At 40.3% G+C, this 6,291-nt stretch overlaps 1 pseudogene; it reads left to right on the forward strand.

The window, feature by feature from the left end:
• The first annotated feature begins 1,400 nt into the window (after window positions 1–1,400).
• On the forward strand, window positions 1,401–4,169 carry LOC141818749 (histone-lysine N-methyltransferase, H3 lysine-9 specific SUVH1-like; annotated as a pseudogene).
• The last annotated feature ends 2,122 nt before the right edge of the window (window positions 4,170–6,291 follow it).

Raw genomic sequence — 6,291 nt, forward strand, 5'->3', positions numbered from 1 at the left:
ATGGCGGTAATTAATGGAGGTGCGGGCTTGTCAGAAGTCATGATGGGATATGCCAGGGCACTGTAGGGCGCTTCGTCGATTCGGCTTGGTAAGAGGTATGTACGGCGAGGGCGGAGGCCGCTGCGGCGATCCGGGCACCGAATGCCCCCATTTGGCGCTATAGCCGAATGGGGGTGTAACCGAATGGGAGAGGAGAAGAGGGGACGCATGGACGATTCCGCTCCTGAGCAGACTGAATAGGCGACTCGGCCACTGAGAGGACCGAATGGGCGAATCGGCCACTGAGCGGACCGAATGGACGATTCGGCCACTGAGCGGAACAAATGGGTGATTCGGCCATTGAACAGACCGAACAGGCGATTCGGCCACTGAGCGGACCGAATGGATACATGACTCGGCTCGGCGGCTTATTCTCTCCAAACCGAAGGGGTGCTTCGTCGATGGTTCCTTAAGTGAGACGAGAGAAGGGACTTGGTCCATCAGTTCAACAGGTGTGGCTGGCTAGGCCTTTGTGGCGAGACCAAGATCAGACTCGAGTCTAACTAGGGGGGCCTCTTGGACTGTCCCCGTAACAGAACCAAACCAACTTCTAAATTGAACCATCCTTCAAGTTAGAATTCTTCTTCAAATTGAACTAAATTATGAACGATTGATTACTTGAAGAGGTGAACCGTTGATGGCTTGAGGAAGCGAACCTGGGCTCCACTAGATGAACCATCTCTCTTCAACCCTAGCATTGGATTCAATTGATTTGGTTCAAATTCTAGTCCATGGCTCATCTTTGATTTCCCACTTAGACAAGACCACATTCACATTTCATATATACCTTAAATATAGAAAAAATTATAATAAATTCAAAATAAATTTTGCTCGTAAAATATAATATGAAATAAGGAATTATACATATAAGAGAATTAACAAGTCAAACATGAGATGTAAAAATACAATTTTATTAAATAATATAATATAATAATTTTTAATTATATATATAATTTATTTTTAAAATAATAATACATAATTTATTATATTAAATTCAAATCCATCTCAATTTAATTCCTTCCGCAAGTTTTAAGGGTGAAAAAAAATGAAGAAAACTACAATAAAAGAAAATTCCTTCAACAGGTTTTATATTTTCCACTGATTTAATTATTATTATTTAATTAAATACAGCAGATTTTTTTTTGTGCGTATTAATCCAAATTAAATTATAACACAAACCAGACTCCTTATCAACTCACGTCAGTATCTCTTTCAAATGTATCCGTTGGATTCGGTCACAACGGCTTCGTACCGTCGATCTGTAACGCCCGTTACAGTTTGAGCACGCGCCGCGATGTCGGGCGCAATCCGAGACAATTCCGGCACCAACGCCGAGGAAATGGACTAGGAGGCGACAAATGGGCGCGGCGGAAGCGCTTTGTTGTTGTCCGGGGAAATCTCCCAGCTTTGACCTGCGAGGAATTCCAAGCCCACTGTTGCTTTCGTGAGGAATTGTAACCCTAGATCGCTGATTCAGGTTCCTTATGCTCGCTGTTTCTGTGTCTTTTCTTAGTAGTTTTTGTGTTCCTTTCTGAAATCGCTTTTTTTTTCAAGGTTCTCCGGAACCTTTTCCCTGAATCTTCACCGGAAATCCATTTATGGAGGTTAGTTCAGTGTTTCCTGTGCATTGGCACTGTAGATTTGTAGAGTTTGTTTTGTTTTGCCTTTGCATCTAGTTTCCTTTCCGAGTGGTTTATTAGGGTTTGTTTAGTATGAGTTGTAAGTTGTTCGTAGAGTTTCTCCGCCTGCTACTTTCAAGATCGTTCCTTTCCCTTGATAAAGAATGAATTTTGACTTTGATTTCATTGTTTCCTTGCTTTGCAGTGGCAGCTTATCCGATTCCTCGACATTTTGCTTTCCCTTTGAAATTTGTTCTTGCTACAGGATTTCAACGCGGTGGGGATGGTTTGGCGTTCGACGAATGAAAATAAGTTTCACTGAGCATTGACGCACCGCGGAAATGGAAAGTCGATCATACCATGATCCACATTCGATGAAAGAATCGGCCGTGCTGGATGTGAAACCCTTGCGAAGTTTGGCTCCCATGTTTCCTGCACCACTTGGGCAGAAGAGCACATTCTGCCCTCCTAATGCCCCTCCCTTTGTCTGTGTTACCCCGCTTGGCTCTTTCGCAACTGATTCTGCTTATCCTCCAGGTTTTTGCCCTTTTTTCTCCTCCATAGGTTCTCCTCAGGATCTTAACCAGATCCCCGTAGAGCATCCCAGTTATGTCGATGAGGAGAACGGGTTCCCTCGTGCATCAGGAGGTACAACTCCTCCAACCTTTAACAAGGAAGCAGTGATCATCGACTCATCTGGCAAAGCAGCCAGTCGGTCCTCAAATTATCGCACTTTTCCAGCTGATAGTTCAGCGAGCGAGGGTAGTAAGAGAAAGAAAAATAAATCTCGACGGTCTCTTGCTGATTCAACGTTGCTACCTTCATCACACGATTCCAGGGAGTCTGTGGAAGTTGTCCTTTCAACATTTGATGCACTTCGCAGGAGGCTCATGCAAATAGACGAGGCAAAAAGACTGCGTCCAGACTTGAAAGCTGGGTCCATAATGATGTCTAATGATCTCAGGGCCAACAAGGAAAAGCGGATAGGACCGGTGCCTGGTGTGGATGTTGGAGATATTTTTTACTTCAGGATCGAAATGTGTTTGGTTGGATTGCATAGTCAAAGCATTTCTGGAATTGATTATAAAACAATCAGTTTTGTGGATCAAGAAGATCCTGTGGCTGTTGGAATTGTCTCTGCTGGTGTTTATGGAAATGAGGAGGATAGCGAGGATACTCTGATTTACACTGGCCAGGGAAGCTCCAACAACAATGACCAGAAGCTGGAAAGAGGTAATCTTGCTTTAGAAAAAAGTTTGCACAGGGCTAACGATATTAGGGTCATCCGCAGTGCAAAAGATCCTAGCATTAACAATGGAAAAATTTACGTATATGATGGGGTGTACAAGATCCATGAGTCATGGGTGGAAAAGGGAAAGACAGGTTTTAATACTTTCAAGTACAAATTTCTTCGACAACCAGGGCAGCCTGATGGGATTGCAGTGTGGAAAAGAATTGAGAAGTGGAAGGAAAATCCATCATCACGAGGAAATATGGTTCTATCTCATGACTTATCTTCTGGTATAGAAAATAAACCTGTTTGCCTTGTCAATGAAGTAGATTATGAGAAAGGACCTAGCTATTTCACCTATTCCACTACTGTTGGTTATCCAAGATCTATTTCCTCAGTAAAACCTTTGCAATCTTGCTTGTGCACTAGTGCTTGCTTGCCTGGTGATGCTAATTGCTCTTGTCTACGCCAAAATGGTGGTTTCCTACCTTACAGTTCTAATGGGATCCTTGTCAGCCGTAAACCTCTTGTTTATGAATGTCCTCCTTCCTGCCAGTGTTCTATAAATTGAGCAACCGAGTTACGCAGGTTGGTCTTCATCTCCACTTTGAGGTATTTAAGACACGGGACTGTGGGTGGGGTCTCCGTTGTTGGGATGCTATTCGTGCTGGGACTTTCATCTGTGAGTACACGGGGAGATCATTGATGGCATTCGGTCCATTAACTTTGATGAAGAAACTGACTATGTTTTCCAACCAATGTATTCCGACCCAGATTTTAAATGGAATTATGTGCCTGAATTATTGGAAGAGACTAGCAGTGTTGACTTGAGTGAAACTCCAAAACTATTATCTTTTGTCATTAATTCTAAGAATAAGGGCAACATTGCTCGTTTTATGAACCACAGTTGCTCTCCTAATGTCTTTTGGCAGCCAGTTCTACATGACCATGGTGACGATCGATATCCACACATCATGTTCTTTGCCATTAAGCACATTCCTCCTATGACAGAGTTAACTTTTGATTATGGTCGGCGTCCAGCTGAGATGGGAAACCATATGAATCCTCAAAGAGAGAAAAAATGTTTATGTGGCTCAGTTAAGTGCAGAGGATTTTTTATCTGAACCTGTCAAATGAGGTTAGGATTTGCCATCACTTTGATTGTTTCATTAGCATAATCCAGGGTTCCATTAAACGTGCTAGATTTTTAAGGCCATGTAATTTACCTCAACTTTAAATTTTCAATCTTCTGCAGTACTATATTTGCCCTTTTCCTCTCATATGCTATGGTGATCCTTCGCCTTCATAAGATCATTATGATGTCTAATGGTTCATATTATCTGTAGTACTATATTTTCCCTTTTGCTCTCATATGCGATGGTGATCCTTCCCCTTCATACGATCATTATGATGTCAAATGGTTCATATTATCTGTACCATTTTTTTTGCAAACCATTGACAGGAGTACCATGAAATATATGGTTAAGCAATATTTTTCTATGATTTTTTTAATCACAAGCAATTGCAATTTGCTTTACTTTGTAATAACTTGCTATATATGTTTTCTGCATCTGATGCATTTCATTTTAGTTAAAGTATGGCTTTTAGAACAACTTTATCTCAAGTTTATGGAATGTTCATCCACCGAAGTATTCTTTTTTATTCCTTGTATCGCAAAGGGCTGAGTTTCCTATTGCTTAACTCATAATTTGATTTTGTTAAAACCATTTCCATTTGACCTCAACAAGTCACCATTTGTTGAAAATTCAGTTTGTCAATTTCAAGAAAATGAATAGGAGACTCAAAAATTTGTTAAGTATCATTGGCAGATAACTGTGCCAGAATGGCTATATATGTTATAGGTTTTAGTTTCTTTAGGAATGGAATAAAATTCAGTTATTTTCTTGTATGGCAAATCTTATAAATTGCTCAAAAGTTCATTGTATTTCAAGATTAATTTGCTACTTCTGTTAAAGGCTATTTACCTTTACCGTCATCGTATTTATGCCGCAATGGTAAGTCCAAGCAATGCTTCTAAAATTTGAAAGGTCCTTTCTGCTTCTATTATTTTTACACTTAATGAGAATACTTATCCATAGAAGACAAGTAATACATTTTCTCATATCTAGCAAGACCTGTTCTATTCTGACTCGATCAAAGACATTTTGCTCTGCTTGATAAGGTAAATGGAGCGGGAATAGGATTACAAAACAACTCGCAAACGAGGGATGGGACGGATATGAGATTGAATTATTTTTGCCCCTTTCGATCTTAATATGAAGATTGTATTATATTGTATTGTCTCATTTCGAATTCATCCCGCATGAGAAGTGGAGTGGAAAAAGGTTAAAAAGAACCCGTTCCAATCTATCCATCCATCCCTCTGCTCTATTGTGGATCCAGGAGCTGTTTATGAACTCTTGGAAATGTAATAAGATAAAATTCATGTGATAATGCCAGCTTCCTGTTTTCCTTCATTACTTAAAGTTGCTATTTCATGTTTAGTATCTTTCATTTTTACTTGATGCATCGAATACTTATTGCGTCTGAGATCCGAATACTTAAGAAATCTGTTTTGCAAGTTTGGCTCTAAAGTTTCTTCATCCTCTGTGATTGTATTTATTTATTTATTCATGCATGCATGAGATGTTAGTAATCATTAAAAAGTGTTTTTTTTTGATAATTCAGGTGTCTAAGTTTTGCTCGACTAATCTTGAAAATGGGCAATCTTCTCCATTGGTTCAATTACCAGGTAAATTCAGAACACAGTTAAGAAGAAAGACTTGTATATTGAGAATACATAAGGCTCTGCCTCTCACAGGAAAGGTTGTAAGCTGTGTTTGGAGCTAGATAGAACATCATGTAGCTCGTGTGACCGACCGACCGATGCTAAGAAAAGTATATTCATTTGTCGAGTAAGTTGACAATTGTTGTTTGCGATCCTCAGAATCTGACTGTTCCCATCTGATGGTAACATTGGGCCTCACTCACGCCCAGGATATGGGCAAAAGAGAAGGAAATCACCTGTCTCTTTCGCAACCATGTGCATTCCTTATGGCAATGCAAAACTCTGGAGAGAATAAGACAGTTAAGTGTATCTAAGATTCCATATCGATGAATCAACGCTGGGCTATTTTTAATTAAGGAGATAATTGGGTTAAGAGATTGAAGAGAGCTTAGGGTTTAATTAACGCCAAGGCACTCGACGACTTGAGGGTGCAGCAAGAATAAGTGACCCAAGAAGGCGTTTGAGCCTTTGACTACGGCCCAAAGTATGTTACTTTGGGCTATTAAATCCCAAGCTCAACTTAGTCTATGGGCTCGAGCGAACACGATGTTTACTGAAAAACAAATCCACAAATGGATTGGTAGTCCTTTCAAGCGGATCCACAAATTGATATC

This window comes from Curcuma longa, unplaced genomic scaffold (assembly GCF_044706935.1).
Source record: "Curcuma longa cultivar G26 ecotype Majalengka, Jawa Barat unplaced genomic scaffold, ITB_CL_G26_1.1 contig_25877, whole genome shotgun sequence".
NCBI lineage: Eukaryota > Viridiplantae > Streptophyta > Magnoliopsida > Zingiberales > Zingiberaceae > Curcuma > Curcuma longa.